Below are 17,426 nucleotides of genomic sequence, written 5' to 3'. Positions count from 1 at the left end.
GACATGTATCATTTTACAATGGCTGATCTCTGCTTAAAAGAAATCAATTGTATGACTACAGCTGAGAAATCAGCCCCATAATAGATGTTTTAGTCCCTTGCTTCTGCTCCCCTCTGATAGCTCTTAAGGTGGTCCGAGGTACAAGTTAAAGATGTATTGTAGCCGGAGGGATGATAGAATGAAAAAAAAGGAGATGGAAGTAGAGCTATGCTGATAGACCAATTTCCCACCACTGCAAGCCGGAGCGATTGATTGATGAATCCTTGCTCCATCAGGAGGCAGCCCTTCAAATCTGATCACATAAATACTCATTCAACTCAAATTCTGCTTGACAAGCCTGAGACAGCTTTGTTCTGTCACAGATATCACTGTAAGGAAAATGCTCCATTAATCATCCTTAATTAACTTTACATAGTCTGCTGGAACCAATATGTTCCCTGGCTAAATCCTCAAGACTTAGAGAGGATTCTGGAGTTATCCAAAGGAGAACCATTTTATAAAGTTGGTTTCTGTTCTTTCTGTTATCTGCAGGGGATCTTTTTCTCTTCCTATTCCCCCCACCCCCACCCCACGAACCCCATTTTTAGTTCCATTGCATTGAAAAGAATGGTAATTTTGTCTTTGGAGAGTTTTCTGTGAATTTTGCCCTCAATGAATAGTCCAGTGTGGGAAAAACAACCGATTATGCAAGTTATGCATAATCGGAAATACGCTGCAGGTTTTGGCAGCCATAGACAATTTGCATACTTCAGTGTAGTTCTTTGGAAATGAGATGTTCCAACTTTTTTAAAGTTTAAATATTGTTCAAAAAAGGCCATTAAGAACTGCAAAATCTTGCCATTGTCAGAGAGGATTTTTTCCCCCTCACAAACTGTGGTTAAGGATAGAAAAGTTAAATTTCATATATCATGGACTGGATAATAAACAAGCATGATCAGAGTGCCCCTTTTAATTGATATTCCCATTATTGCACATCCTAGATATTTTCAGACAGTTATTTAGAAATATCTGCCTATACGTTCAAGGTAGCTTTTTTTGACATGCTGCTTTCGTATTCCCAGACAGTGTGGTCTTCAAACATATCTAGAGGGAATTGCTGGTTTAATAGGATTAAGTTACAGGAGAGTAAATTTCATCTGAACTTCAGGATTCTGTTTTAATAGTAAGAGTAGTTTGACAATACAATCAGTAGAAGAGCTGTCTACACATGTACACCATGTGCAGACAACCAAGGAGAACTTTCAAAGCAGCTACATGAGCCTTCAGAAGGATGTGACTGCTTTTATTCTTCAAAAAGGTCATTGGATTGACTCTTTGATTGACTTGGGAGAAGGCCTTCTCTTCAGTTACTCCGAGTCTATAGAATGCATTTCCTCAGTAGCTGTGTTTGGCCCATGTCCCAAAGCATTTTAGAAAATCTGAAAAAATCCATCTCTTTTGCAAACTATTTTTTTAAGAAGATAAAAGGTTAAAAACAATTATTGCTTCACTAATAACATCAATTAAGAGTTGAAAGCCTGACACAAAATGGATTTTTATAGGTTATTAAGATGAAATTTTATTCTGCTCTAGAGATTATAGAGTTATTTTTTATCTTTTAAAGTAGACCAGCCATTTAAACAAATGTTTTGTTTAGCCAGACGAATATAATTTAATTGTTTTCTTAATTGTTTCCTGTTTAATCATTTTCTTTCAATGTTACAGATAATCTGGAAAGGTTTCCATCTTTGTATTCTAAGAATACAATCTGATAAAAAGCATTTCATTTTTTTATTATTGATTCCCACCTTTTCTGCATCATTTGGGAATCTTTTTTTAACATCATTATAAAACAATTGATTGCTTCTTGTGGGCATTTCTTTAATCCCCATTTTTCATTTGAATATCCAGTTGTGTTGCAAACTGCATTGAAGAATTCAGATGAGTGCTGATTTGGTCATATAAATATATATCATTTCAGGCATAAATGAGGAATATATGAACAGAAAGAACTCACATTAAAATGCATACTGAAATAATTTCTTCCAATTCCTATCCTGTCTATATAACTAAATCAACATTGTAAGAACCAAATAAACTAATTCCGTATGTTAAACTCTTCAAGGGCAATGTCTTTCATTTAGAAGTGTGATAGGTGTCCTACAGTTCTTTTGCTTTGCAGAAATATTCTTTGTGTGCAGTTTTCTTTTAACACATGTCTTACCATCAGTTTGGATCTGACTGATTCAAAGCTATTTCCTGATTCCCTGCTTTGCTGTAATAATTGACTAGGATAGACTTTGCAAAGGTTAGGGGGAAAAAAGAAGAATTCACTTCATATTATTTCAGTTAATAACCCTGTTCTTAAACCAACATTTGGAAACTAATCTCTCAAAGCATTCTTCTCTTCCATCTCTCTCAAAATCTATACTGTATGTAATTTCAAATTATATGATAGATGTCTAAAGTTGTTCCTTTTTTGCTTAATTGCTTTCAACTTCCTGGAAGACACAGCATGAAGGTTTGTCAAAAGACTGTGGGGCAGGGTAAAAAAGGAAGCATTAAGAACATCTTTACAAAGTACATCAAAGATTAAACAAATAGGGGAAAGCAGTATGTGGACACTCTCAAGGAACAAATTAAGTTGCAACTCCAACACATGCCAGTGAAAGATAAATGGAATTTCACCTTCAGAAGCTATGGCCCTTCCCCTACTTAAACCTAAGCACAATATACAGTAAATGTCCCCCAATAACTTTTTTTTTGTGTGCCTATGGAGATTCTCATTTATCCAGGTCATAGTTATCCCTGAAGAAGCTTCTTGGATGAGAAGCAAAACATCTTCAAAGAAAAACAAGAAAGCCCAGTTGTCTTGTGAAAAAGCATTTTTGGGATAACTTTTTTTTGTAATTATATGTCCTTATGGCACAGAAGCTCATGAGTGATATAAGGTTAAGATGACCCTAGTTATCCTGGGAACAATTCAAGGTGCTGGTGATTATCCCTGGAGTCTTCAGGGCTCAGGATCTAAATAGTTATGAAACTGCCTACTCTTGATCTTTTCTGCCTACTCAGTTAGACTGAGAGCAGAAGGTTCACACCAGTGCTCTCTCTTAAAGCATATCAATTTCATAAATTATTTTTTTCATCACAAGGGCTGACAATATGTTTTAACCATGCAAGGAGATGATGATGATCATTAACTGCTCAGAATACCGAGAGTCAGTCAGCATAAATATTTTAATTTAATAATCTAATAAAATTACCACGAAAGCAAGACAGAGCTGGAAGCAAAGCTTATTAATGCAGATAACTTTTCTTTCCATATAAAAGAAACTTTATTAAGACTCATGTTAGTGTCACTTTTGAATTTGTGTGCCAACATTACTACTCACCATTTTTTAAGTTGGTAGCCTGTATGGCAGATTAACCCTGCTCTGTAATCTTTGGGGGATGCGGGGCACATTTGGATTTGTAGTTAAAGTTGTGGACACTGTCACAAAATGGTTGCCAAGTGGAGAGGGCTTGCCTATTTCATCTTTTTATTTTCAGAAAAAACATGAAGCTTGTATGGAGCTAAGAGACTTTCTTGGATGTAAAGATAATGGACAGAAAATGTCTACTGCACTAAACTATCCATTGCTGACCAGAAACACCTTTTCCACAACAATTGGAAATTTTCTGGCCACAATTTGGAGAGATAAACCTCACTTCAAGCAAACAGAAAAATACAGTCAAATAAAGTAAGTCTATAATGTTTTGTGTAATTCAAGCAATACACACATTTTTTTTAAATAACCACCTGTTTTATATTGTTTTGTTATGACCTAGACAGGGATTATTTGTCTTTGACAGAGAACAACAAAAACTCAAAAGTTAAATATATCCTGGCCATTGATAGAAAAACCATAGTGCCTTGTGAAGAAAAACACTGGCAATCTTTTCATTATAAAATAATTTTTCACAAAAGGCGTGGACTTTATTCTTTGCCTGATTAGTTTGGGTTTTAAAAAATAGTATTTAATTACTTCTCCTTGTTTTAGGAATAAAGCTGTGATCTCTCACTTTCTCTGTCTCCTCCAGTCTTCTTTTTCACTTCCCTTAATGTTTGTTTATCCACTCAACACAAGTTTGTTTATTGACATTAAGAGTACTGAGTGAAGGTTTATTCAATGGCCTGGGGAGTCTCCAAACTTTTATTGCAAAAAACTGGAAAGTGGGATCCAAGCTTTGGTAGTTAAACTTTTCTTCCTGATAATGACCTGTTAATTACTTCTATTGCCTACCTATCTGTAAAGATCCCAACAGTGCCCCTGTGTTTGTTTGCTCTTAAATTGTGCCAGAGAAAAACATTATTGGAAAATCCTACCTTGTGTTCATGTTTTGGTAACAGAAATAGGTAAATGAATGTCTGAATGTCTTTTAAACATTGAAAAGTTTCAAAGTGACCCCTTTGAAGTGAAGGACATTTAAGAACAAATTTGAATCCCTGATAATTTCCATGCAGGCTTCTCCCTTTGTGGAAATGAATTCAGTAGGAGAAACTTGGCTTGGAGAAGAGGAAACATTTTGGCACATCTTGGTCTTACATTTAATATTAATGCACAGAATATTCTTCCATCTCAGCTCTTTTACTTGATACTGCATTTGAGAAACATTTATATTTTTTATCTATTTCAGAAAAACAGCCAGTAATCAGTCTGTGATGCACAGAACTCAGCTACCTTCAGGATGCATACCAGAAGCAATTTCCCTCACGTAGTACCTTGTATAAAAGTCATGGATTTAGAATGTAAGAATTCTGAGGTCAGTTTTTTATTTTGAATACTGGAAGAAACCAGAGCTTCTAAACACAAATCACATTGTCTAAAGCTTTCATCCTTTCTCTTTCTTTCTTTCTTTCTTTCTTTCTTTCTTTCTTTCTTTCTTTCTTTCTTTCTTTCTTTCTTTCTTTTTTTCTTTCTTTCTTTCTTTCTTTCTTTTTTTCTTTCCTTCCTTCCTTCCTTCCTTCCTTCCTTCCTTCCTTCCTTCCTTCCTTCCTTCCTTCCTTCTCCAGGGATCAAGGAGAGGAAATAATTTTGTTATTATTCTTAAGACATTACTGAAATAAATGTGTGAGTGGGAAAGTGTAGATCAAGATAGTAAGAATATTTTTTTTTCTTATGGGAAATTAATCATGACTCCAGTACGCAGAAATGTCAACCAAAGATATGGGCCCTTACAATTCAAATGAACTATTTATAAATGTAACAGGGTAACACACTGCATCTTCCCCCAGAAATGAATCCATTTTAAAAGTCAGTTCCTTTAGGAAAAGACCATACATGATTTAATCATGACAACCTTGAATGTTCTTCTAAAACTATGAAAGGTCAGTCCTAGTTGATGCTGAATATAAGAACACAGGAAATCTCAAGTTTCTTTATACTAGACTAGGAAACCAAAAAAGCATCTCAGGAGAAAATAGTGACTACACCCAGATGATTCCATGAAATGATGAGTAACTTAGGCTGACTTGAAGATTTGCTTTTCCTAACACTCTGTATCTGGATGACAATCCATCCATTTGGTGTTGTGTGCACTAAAGAAGCCACCCAATTTCCTTGTAGTGTGATCATATGGCCTTGGTCCTATGTCAAATTTAATTTGAGGAAATCCAAGAGAATCAGCTGTTTGGTGTAGGAAAGCTATCACATCAGACTGTGAAGTATATCACTCTGCCTGCCCTCACTCTATGTCAGGGTCTTCAAACTTGGCCCTTTTATGACTTGTGGACTTCAACTCCTAGAATTCCTCAGCCAGCTTGCCTGACTGAGGAATTCTGGAGTTAAAGTCCACAAGTCCTAAAAGGGCCAAGTTTGAAGACCCATGCTCTATTTCCAGGTGCCCACTGCATTGGCCAATTTTTTTTTCCTGAATATTCCCTTGCTTGGAGACAGAACCCCACTCTTAAAGCAGATTATATGGTCCCAATACAGACTCTGGAGAGCTATACTAGTACTTTTCTTGGCTCTCTAGAGCATAAACTATACTCGATACATTACTCATGGATGCCCAGGGACTCCAGTTGGTGTGGAAACTTCTGAAATTCCTATGTACACTAATGCCTTGCTCTGAGATTGGTTCAGAATTATGTGTTATAGAAAGTAGCCACTCCAGCATCCTCAAAGTCATACATAGAGACAGCTGGCATTCCTCTTGGAAGAGTCATTTCCCCATTCTGACATAAATAAATTGCCTTGTATATTGGGGCGGCTGGTTGTCCGGGTCACAGGTTAGAGGGTGAGGGTAAGAGAGTTTTGGGTCTTAATCACTATCCTTACCAACTGGGCCAAAATCATTAAATTCACAACAATGCTGACTTATAAAAAAGTTATTTACATACAGCCATCTAATTTAGCAGCAAATTTATAAAGCAACTGTCTCTTTGAATCCCTATTGGGGCCTATATAAACAGTAACCTGAAGGAATATTCAGATTTATGGTACGGCTTGCTTAAAGATCAATGTTTAAAATGGATACATATTGTATAAATTGTAGCCTGCATTATACGGCATGACCCATTTGCACAATAAATTTACTATTCATTGTGACACTTTTATTCTATTTTGGGTTTCACAAGGAATCTTTTATGCTCTCTCACACATGTTGGCTTACACTGTTAATTAGCTTAATTTATATACCTCTACCTGGCCTGTAACATTCATTCAGTATATATTAAACCATAAAAAAGAGAGTTAAATTAATTTCAAAGGAGGCTGATCAAATGAGAAAACTTATGATTGGGACTGAAGCCTATCTATAATATTGCTTGATGCTTGATAAGTGAAATATTAAGAAAATTATTCAAGAGACAAAAAGGTAATCACTGCAACATTTTGAAAATAATAAGAAAAATGGTTTTGGTTGAAGGACCCTTTCACTTTTCTTTCTTTCCTCCAGACCCAACACCCCCAATTTTGTCTTGCACCCAGTAGTCTCTCAAACAGGGAGGATATCTGGAAGCATGAAAAAGATTTGGGCCATAGTTCCAAAATGACTGCATGTATCTCATGCAGATAATTCTTCTGTTGTACCTGCCATTGTTATCCCAAAGGTGTTTGAAGTGAAGAAGCTTCCTGGATGAGAAGAGAAACATCCTCAAGGAAAAACATAGTCCAATTGCCTTTTGAAAAACCACCTTTGGGACAACCATGACTTGGGTGACTGAGAAGCTCCATAGACATTCTGCCATTGTTAGATTGTGCTTGAAGTATTCTGCCTTGTACTCTTTAACAGAGACCCAGAAAAGCTGGAGCAAGTACAGCAAATAGGTCTGAAGACCAAGCCCAGTGAGGAATGTGGAAAGTTGCTGTTCAGCTTGCAAAAAAGAAGACTAATATTATACTAATATTGACTAGTGGGTTACAAATACCAAAATTTGTTTTCTATGAAAGCAAGGACATTATCAGTGTTGAAATGAAAAAAGATTACAATTGATTATTGAATAGTCCACCTAAAACAGTAGTGGATTCCTATTTGGGTCATGAATTTCAACTAATTTCAAGTAAATCCAATACTTGTGCGACAACCACTGAAATGATTTTTTCCCCCTTATGCCATTAGGCTTTCCCATTAAGGCCAATTATTAGGCTAACTTTATAAGTAGTTCAAAGATATTTACAACTTCAGAATATTGAAGTTGAAACACTACCCCAAAAGTAGTCAGAACATTGAAGAAAACAGTTTCTCCAAAGCACCGAATGCACACTTTTAATCTAATCTGAAATGTTCTAAGTGATTTAGAAGACCTTAAAAATTCAGAGCAGTAATGAGAATGCCAACAAAGCCATATTTTGTTTCTAATATGTGGCTGTTTAATACCTTGTATTTATTCCCTTTAAAGATACTAATTTATTTTTTTGAAATGTTCATTGCTTGGATTAAACATAGGTTTCTGACATTTGTTCATAGTTCAGTTCATGCAGGCATGCCAACTTACACTTCTCTAGAATATGAAGAATACTCATCTTAAACTGATTTATATGTCGCTTTTTACAATATATCCAGTGGCCTCTTTAAAAAAGGATTTCCTCTGACATAGCACTAGAATTCCATCATATATTAAAAGTATAGAAACATTTGAGATGCTTATCCATTTGGTAAAGCCGGGAAAGTTGAAGGTTTTAGCTAAAAGGGCAGGAAAGTAGTTGGACATTGATCAAAACAACTATGCAAACATTGACAGGAAGTGCAATCATTGAAAATAAATAGGATTACAATACTATTTTTCTTATCTTCTTCAGGGTGTCTACCTTTTTCATGCACAAGCAAGGTATTTTGGCTTAACTTTGGCATGGTGAAGTAGATGTCACAAGTGCTTGGGACCTAGCTCTGTAATCCATCCAAATTCTTAATAAAAATTCTAGGAAAGAAAAAGTGTCACTGCTCCTGGAGGGTGGGGAATGTATATAGAGAAAAATAATTAATACAAATTGTATATAATGATAAGTGGGAATGACCTTGGGAGACAGAAGAAAGAGCTTGCAAAGAGGATACGATGTCAGGTGCAAGAAATCAGGAACCAGGGTTGTTGAAATGAGCACAAGTTTATTCCATGCTATCTCTCTACAAGAATCTGAACTACTAACGCTCAAGGCAAATTGGTGGTAGATAAGAATCAAAGGAATCAAGGAGGGCTGGACTTTGCTCTCTTATGGACACAAAGGGACTCCAAACTGATGACACACTTGACCTCTTGGGCTCAGTCTGGTCATCTCCCACAGAAGAGCTACAAACTATCATGCAAAAGGTATCTTAGCCCAGAGAAGGAAAAGGGACATAGGAAGCATCTCACAAGGGACCTTCTCTAGTTTTCTGGAAAGTAAATGTAAGGACAAAGAGAAATGCTTTTAGATTTGCAAGATTCTATTACTGTAACCTTACAATAAAGGTAGTATCAGTGCCCATTGTTTGTGCTTCTTGTCTGGACTATCCTAGAGGGCTGACACTGAATTTGGAAGGAATGAGAAAGGAGAGCAGGAAATGTCAGGCAGGAAATGAGTAGGAGGCCTGGGAAGGAGGACTTAAGCAATCCCAAGTAGGTATTGAGCCTCCCTCAAGGTATCTTCACCAAGAATCCTGTGGTCCTGGCAGCCACTAAACTTCCAATACATAATATCTCACATACAATTTCTGAGGAGCTAAATAATGCCCCCCCCTGCTTTCAGTGACAAATGCATGCACCGTTTATAGATTACAGCATGTGATGACAGTTTAAGAATCTGGAAAATGAAGCAGCCACTCTTCACTTGATGAAGCAGAAATAAAATAACAATTAACTCTTGCTGACTCTCAATTATATTTGAAAAGGAATCTTAACTGGTGGACGGGAAGGAAAGCCACGGATATATTTTGTCAACCGGAGGACCACTTTTACCAGGAAAAAAACCATTCCATACATTTCTGTTCCTGGCTGCAATGATAAATTTGATTTGAAATCATTTCCTCAGCCTATGTCTAGAGGGGCAAAGTGACTTACTCTTATTTATCTTTCTATTGGGAGTACAGGAAGTTTAGGCTCTTGAAAGTAAGAGACTGATAGCAGTTAAGCCAAGCAGAACATTGACAAGGGGCCTTCAGAGTTGATTCACAATTCATACCACTTCCAATGCATCTTGGGACCCACAATTTGCCTGGAGTTCAGGAAATAGCTAGCTGTTAAGCATGTTGGTGAGAATGCAAAGATCAGGAGAGGTGGGGAGGGGTGTTTCACTCTAGCTAGCATCCCATTCCTCTTAGATGAGGATTGAGAAATGTGATGCAGCCAAGGTGAACAAGCTTTTGATGACTGGGGGCTGCTTACCTGGTATTTTTGGAGGGTATTTTTAGAGTGGGCAGAGTGCTGCAACACAATTTCTGGACTTCTATAATATGTTTCATGTTTATCACTGCTTTCTCTACTGAACCAATGAGTTCTAGAACTAGATCTATATGTAAGTAAACAGATTGATTATTCACCTTATTGTTATTTATAAGAGAGTATTTGGAATACCCACACCCACATACACAATACACACAGAGAGACAACACACACACTCCCATATAGTCATAAGGAGAATTTTACCATATAATATAAGCAAATCATCTAGTTGTGAGTGAAGATGTCTAAATGGTAGCATGACACACTATGTACATATATTGATTCCTTAGTTGATCAGATGTAATAAACTAATAATCTACAGGTGGCTAGCCTACAACCCAACAGGCTGGGCTCAACAAATATGCTTAATCTGGTTATTGAATTTTCTGGCTTTGCACAATGCATTGAATCATACCAGCCAAATAAATTGTGTACACATTAACATCTAAACCACAAACAAACTAAGATGGGTAAAATTAGCTTACTATAGCTTGCTGTGCAAATGTAATACTAAGTCAGAAGAAAGAGGGTTATAAAGGATCCCGATAGATAGACTGTCTTTAGGCCAGGGTTGTTTTTTTTTCATTCTGTTAGAGTTTGACTAAATCAAATATCATATTCAAAATCACTACTTTTAACATTACCCTAAATAAAAAATAACTTATATTCTGAATACCATATCATCAGACTTAGGTGTGGGTGGGAGGTGCTGAGCAATTTACAAAGTCAGCATATTGCCCTCAACAATCTATGTCCTCATTTTATTGACCTCAGAAGGATGAAAGGTTGAGTCAACCTCGAGCTGGTCAGGATCTAACTCCAGACTGTGGGCAGACTCAGCCAGTGCACCATCAGGGATGACTGGGAAGCCTCAATTAGTAGAAAATGAAGCAACTAGATTACTGACTGGCCACTGCTAACAACAGCAAACATAAAAATTAATTATGTTGACCAAAAGTTGGCCCATATGTTCTTTAACTATTAATAAAAATACTCTTTCCACATTGCTACAGCATGTAGCACTACATTGCAAGTAGCTGCCTTCCAAAGTACTTGTTTCACTATAGAAAAATCACAGGGAAAAGTTATATGTATCTTCTTCTCCATGCTAATAATAAGTCACGTAAGTGACTTATTACGTAAGTCACATCCATCATAAGCCAGAGAAAGGGGTCTTGTTTTTTATGCTTGGATTGTTACCCATATCTAGTTCCAAACATCAAGTCCTACATGAAAAAAACAACATTTCAAAAATGATCAAATACTACGTAGACAACACAAGCCCATACCCTGCTTCATATAAATCACAGCAGAGCACTTCATTGAAGCATATCTTAATTGATAATGCATGCATTCATCCTGTTGGTATCATCTCCATGCACATTAAATCAGAAGTAACTACCCATGTATTCACATAATTTTCCACAGGACCTTTGAATATTTTTCCATTCTGGCAGTTTTTCCTGCATCTCCTAACATTGCTTTTACCAGTGATATTAAGGGCTAAAATAAGGGAAAAATCAGGGAATGAACTCCTTATTTTCCAGAATCAGTTACAATCTTTATCCCACATTCAGTATAGAAAGCAGAATGAATTCTTGGTTTTAGCTATATCTTTGAAATTAAAGAGCAAGCCTGCAGAATCTTCAAGCCATAAAACTATATAACCAAAGTATAACAATCCAGTAAGTATTTTCTTTCTTAGGACAATACACACACACACACACACACACACACACACACACAGACAAATGGGGAACTGGAATTCTTGATTTCATCCATCTTTTTTGTTTATATTTGTACAACTTTCTAGTGAGAAAACTTCACATCTTGGATTATTTATTTGATTTTTTATTTTATTATGCTTGTAGGATAAAGTATTCTAAAGATACATTTTTGCACCTAATAATATAACTTTAAGAAGAGAGCTGCTAATACTTGTATTTGGATTCTATTTGAAGTGCTGTGGATTATACACAGTTCCTCTATTGATTTGCATTGATTCATTTTTTAAACAGCCTCAGGAAAATTAAGAAACAGGCTGATGAATTTTTATAGTCCATTGCTGATTCACCAAAATCATGGAAACAATACTATGTTTTTACAATTTTAAACCCTGCACTGTAATTAGTAGCTATGAAACATAATCAGGTATTTTGGATGCTTATTTATTACTATATACTTTGAGTCCTACTTTGTGGGCTCTTCAATTCCATTTCATTTATTCAAGGCATGCTATTCATTTTTCTTTGCTAGCATTAAGGAGCTGCTATGGCAGCCATGCCGAATCATAAGGGATCTTTATTTGGTAAAGTCAAGGGCTTATTTCTATCTTCTGTGAGGCCAAAATGATTTCCTATCCAGAAAACCCCAAAAGCCAACAGTTAATATGGATTCACAAAGGAAGCTGTCATTACGTCTTTACACAGGAATTCATAGGAACACTCTTTTGGGTGTTCCAAAGATGAAAATATCTCTGTTCCACAACTTCCTCAAGTCCTTTCTCTTTAGGACAAAGATCACTGGCAGTCCTTCAGATTAGATCAGTCATCATTAAGTAAAGAAGCCAAGTCAAAAGTTATACTCAGTATTAAATGTTCTCCTGAAATGTGCCTGACAGCTAAAACTGATCCCTTTTATTTGCTGCTGTTGTTAACTGTTTCCCCACTTTTCCCCCAAATGAATGTCTTCAAAGCTACCACTTCAATACAAAAGAGTAATATTATTTCCCTTCAGGGTAAAGTAAAAGCAGAGTGACTAATATCTCCACTGTGCATCCTGTAGAAGACCTACTATTTTTGATCTGCCAAATCAATTAAAAGAAAACATTTTGGAAAGGTTCCGATGGGTTGTATAGGATCAGGTCCAATGTGGCTTAGATCCAAAGCTGGCATTCTGCCCTTGTCGGCACCTAATCGTTCATTCTGATCCAGGAACTTTGGCTCATCACTTCATAGTTTTTAAGTCCAAGTATGGTTTCCAGCTATTTAATATCCTGCAATTTCTCACAACATGAAACCCAAAGAGCAAATGGAGGACATTTTGCTTAATTCATCTTTAAGCTTTCTGATTTGAGTGAACAAGACCTTTTGGCTAAAGGATGGATCAGAGCACTGAATCCCAATTGTCCTTAGGAGAAACAAAACACTGGAAAAGAAATCTAGTCATTAACTTTTTCACAGGTGCATAAGTAGCCTCCCATCAAATAAAAAGGCTAAAGATGCATCTGAGCAGAATTCTGTAAAATTCAAACCAGAACAAAAGCTGGAAGTTTGGTCAGGAGAGCTTTTGTCCATTTCTGCTGATGGAACAGTTATGGTTCTATCTGGATCAGGAAACCTTGGGGATAGTAAGATAGGCCCTTATGAACATGCATCATAACTACTGCAATCTGCTGTAGTTGCTCTGCTTTGAAAAGTACTCAGAAGCAAGTGCTGGTTACTACTATAAAGCCCTATGCAGTACAGATCTGAGTTACATCAAGACTGTTTCATCCAAAAAACGATTCTGCACCTCTTTTGTAAGAACATGCTTAGTTGGAGATGCCATCAAAGCAGGTGGAAAAAGGAATATGGGCCAGTATGATGTTTTTTTCCTGTGGCTGTGCTGACACTGTGGGACACACTGTCCCCAGAGATAAGCCTGGCCCTTTCACTTTTGGAAAGCTTTGAAAACCCTGTTTTTAAGCAGACATTTGATTTGTGGCTGATGGTGGCTAGGGAATCATCTTTTAGCTATGCTCCAAGGTTTAAAGGAGCTGAGTTTCCATTCATGAATTGTTCATTTTACGTTTTTTTTTGTTATTGCTTAGAGTTGATTGACGGGGGCAGTATAAAACTTTGGTAAATAAACTAACAAGCATAGGACTTCTATGTGCCAGCACCACAAATATGAACATATTCATTAGTGCCACAAACAACAGAAATGTGTCTGCATTGTTTTCAAAAATCATAAGAAACAGAAAGTTTAGATTATCATTGTAGGTCTTAAAATTAAACCTAAAATAGTAGTTTTTACTAGAACCAGGTATTTGTTTCTCTACTCTCTTTCAAATTCAGAATTATATTGTCCTAAGAATTCCATATGGTGAGTGTAGCCTCCTTATTTACTATTTGTAATTGGTTAAATCTATTACAAGTTCATTTCAATTAGTATGTTTAGATGCCTAGCCCCATCCACCCCACCAAAAATCCAAATGCTTTTCTGCATGTGGAGAATTAGCACATCAGAGAGAAAGAAACATGCTTTCTTGAAATTCTAGATTTCTAACTGCATCTATTTAAAGGTGACCATTCTTGCATTCTGAGCTGGTATGGTACCTAATTCCTTATTAAACTTGTACGTTTTCTGAAAAGCAGAAAATACTGTAATATAGGCAGTACTATTTGCAAGATAACTTCAAAGAACCTTTACAAAACTGAATAAACCAAGCCACTTTATCAGGTATTTCTTTCTTGAATCTCACAATCATGAGATGGTGTTACTATATACATTAGCAGTTGTTTTCCTGTTTAAAAAGCTGGTCCAAAACTATTTCTCAATACACAGCTGTGTTACACATGATAACACTGTCATTGAATACCTACAGCAAATACCAGAGTGTCTAACCTGGAGATCATCCCTTTCTCTCTCTCTCTCTCTCTCTCTCTCTCTCTCTCTCTCTCTCTCTCTCTCTCTCTCTCTCTCTCTCTCTTTATTCTATGAAAGATAGATGATCATCATTCCTATTATTATGTTAAACTGTCAATACCAGATGAGAAAAATCCCTATTCGCAACTGCTCACAGGATGGCAGTAAATTTTACTGGTAACTTTCACTGTAAAAGTCATATTATAGTTTTGAACACTTTTGTTCTCACAAGACTCTTGCGAATATTAATATTATCCTCATTTTATTTACATATGTGGTAATCTAAACTACTTGTCACCCTACAAATTATGTTTTTAGAATATTAAGGCATACTTTTAGAATATTAAGGCATACCTTAACAATATCATGTAAAATCAACCCAACAATAAAAATTAAAATTAAGCATCAAATAATACAATTGAGATGGATATACAAGATGCTAAGGAAAAAAACTTAGCAAATATTTGAGCCTCAATTTTGCTAGGTTCTCTCAATTTACCAGCATTATTCTTGTTTCATCCTATTTCATGAATTTTTGGAAACATTCCACATCCCCTAAGCCCGTGGTGGCGAACCTATGGCACACGTGCCACAGGTGGCACACAGAGCCCTCTCTGTGGGCACGCGCGCCATCGCCCCAGTCCTAGGCCTTCAGCTGGGTTTTATAAAACCTTTTCGCTTTAGGCCTCCGCTGCCGTGTGCCAAAAAAAAAAAGGTTCAATCAATCAATTTCAACTTCTTGCGGGGGAAAAAAAAGATCCCGCAAAGTTGGAATTGATTGATTGAACTTTTTAGTCCCACCCAGTCTGCCATTACCACTGCAGCCACACTCACCCAATGGGCCACACCCATCCAATGGGCCACGCCCATCCTGCACCCGACAATGCATAAGTGGGTTTTGGGTTACAGTTTGGGCACTCGGTCTCCAAAAGATTCGCCATCACTGCCCTAAGCAATATGTTTTTGTACATTATTTCTAGCAACAATTTGTACTCACTCTTCCACAAGCATGTATTCCCATGTGCATTTTTGTTATTTTTTTTAAATCTGCATTGCAAAATCTGGGAGAATGTTCACTTTGCATGCAGATGCAGTAAATAAGAATCAATTTTACATTAAATTGCAACATAAAATTTTTTACTTGTACACTAATAGTGAAATTAAAATACATGGACGAATAGAAACATTATATTTTGACAGCTAAAAAGGTTACCCTACTGAAATCAATTAATATTTCTTTGAGAAATATTTCAAATGTGAATATACAAAAAGTAAGATGATAGATTAGCCTATTTCACATTTAAACCAAAGTTCTTTTACTTGTTTTAAATTTTCCAGAATTTTGGTATCAGGCTGGATAAAGTTGTGTCAGGAGAGAATTCCGAGTCTTAAAATAAGATTGACTCTAGTTTTCAATCCATTTTAGTAAAAATTTAAGCATCTTAAATATTAATTGATTGTACTTATATTCCAATCTTACACATATATCTAACCTCTTATATTGTTGGTCTTTTATTGTAACAAACAAACTTCCTTTATAGGTTGCTATCATTTCCTACTGAAATCTACAAATTTGCAGCATGACACCTTGAATATTGCCTATCTCTGATACATTCAAAATGGAGAATACTGCTGGATTTTCTAATTACCTGACATCCATGTTAATCCAGATAACAACAATCCAATGCACATGAAAAACAATTTATGGAGGAAGGCCTGATAAAACCTTATATTATATTCCAGTTTTGTCTTGTTGGCTTACAGAGGACCACTATATATTTTTGAGACTTTTTAATTAAAAAAATGGGAAAATCTCCAAAATTATTACGAAATGATTAGTTTGCTAGAAAATCTGGTTTTCCTCTAGAGAATAACAGGTGCTAAGGTGGCAGAGGTCAAGAAATATCGTGTAAACCTGCAAAAGCCATTCAACTGAAAACAAAGTGGTGTGGATGATATACAGTCTGATTGATTAATGCAATGTTGTGCTGATGTTTTCATCAGGATGCCTTGACAAATGTGTTACACTCTTCAGAGATAAGCTTAGGCTTGTCTCTGTTCTTCAAAAAGAATGGCAGAGTCTAAACAGACTTGTTTTCCTCACCCCCATTTGATTAAATTTGAATTAAGATGTCAAAGGTAGTCTATGTTCTCCTTGGATGTCTTCACCTTTTCTGTTTCAGTTAAAATGTTTTGGGGGTTAAAAAGAAAAAAAACAAGAACTATCACACACAGTGCAGTTAAAATGAATATCTCATTTAAGATGGTCACAAAGTGCTATCAAAGAAGTGGTGACACATTAAGAGGTCATAAATGACTCCTGATCCTTTTAAGCCCCTTCAACTCACAAACAATCTGTTTATGTATTATTTCTAATCTTTGATGGCCAACGGGAGGAATATCTTCCTACCACTTTCTATCACATCCCCTTTCTTTCAGAAAGCTCTAGAAAGCCATTTTGTAATCAGTATAATGACATAGCTTAAGTCCCCAGGGGGTTACAACATCGTTAGATTCATTCAGAAAACTACTATTACATGAGGATAATTTTCAAATTCTGATTTCTAGAAACTCTTCCAATATTACTTTGTCCCTTATATTTAAAAGACAATTCTGAGAAGGATAATATCCCAGAGATTACTTAGTGGACCTGAAATGTTGGCTGGATATTACTGAATTGCAATGTCCCATCAGGTAAAATGAGGAGTCTGCTAGGAGATGGCCAAAATAGCTTTCAGGGAAACTTGTCTCAATACTCACAGACTTGTGAGGTCATCCAGGCAAGAAGCACACACAGAACTAGTTGTACGTTATTGTAGGGTTGCATTAACAGAATCTTGCAAGTCTCCTCTCCCACCATCTTTACAGCTAAGAAACTAGGAAGGATCCCTTCTGAAATATTTACCATGTCCACATA

Source organism: Protobothrops mucrosquamatus, unplaced genomic scaffold (genome assembly GCF_001527695.2).
Source record: "Protobothrops mucrosquamatus isolate PMUCROS unplaced genomic scaffold, P.Mucros_1.0 scaffold1296, whole genome shotgun sequence".
NCBI classification, from domain to species: domain Eukaryota; kingdom Metazoa; phylum Chordata; class Lepidosauria; order Squamata; family Viperidae; genus Protobothrops; species Protobothrops mucrosquamatus.
This window is presented reverse-complemented; position numbering follows the sequence as displayed.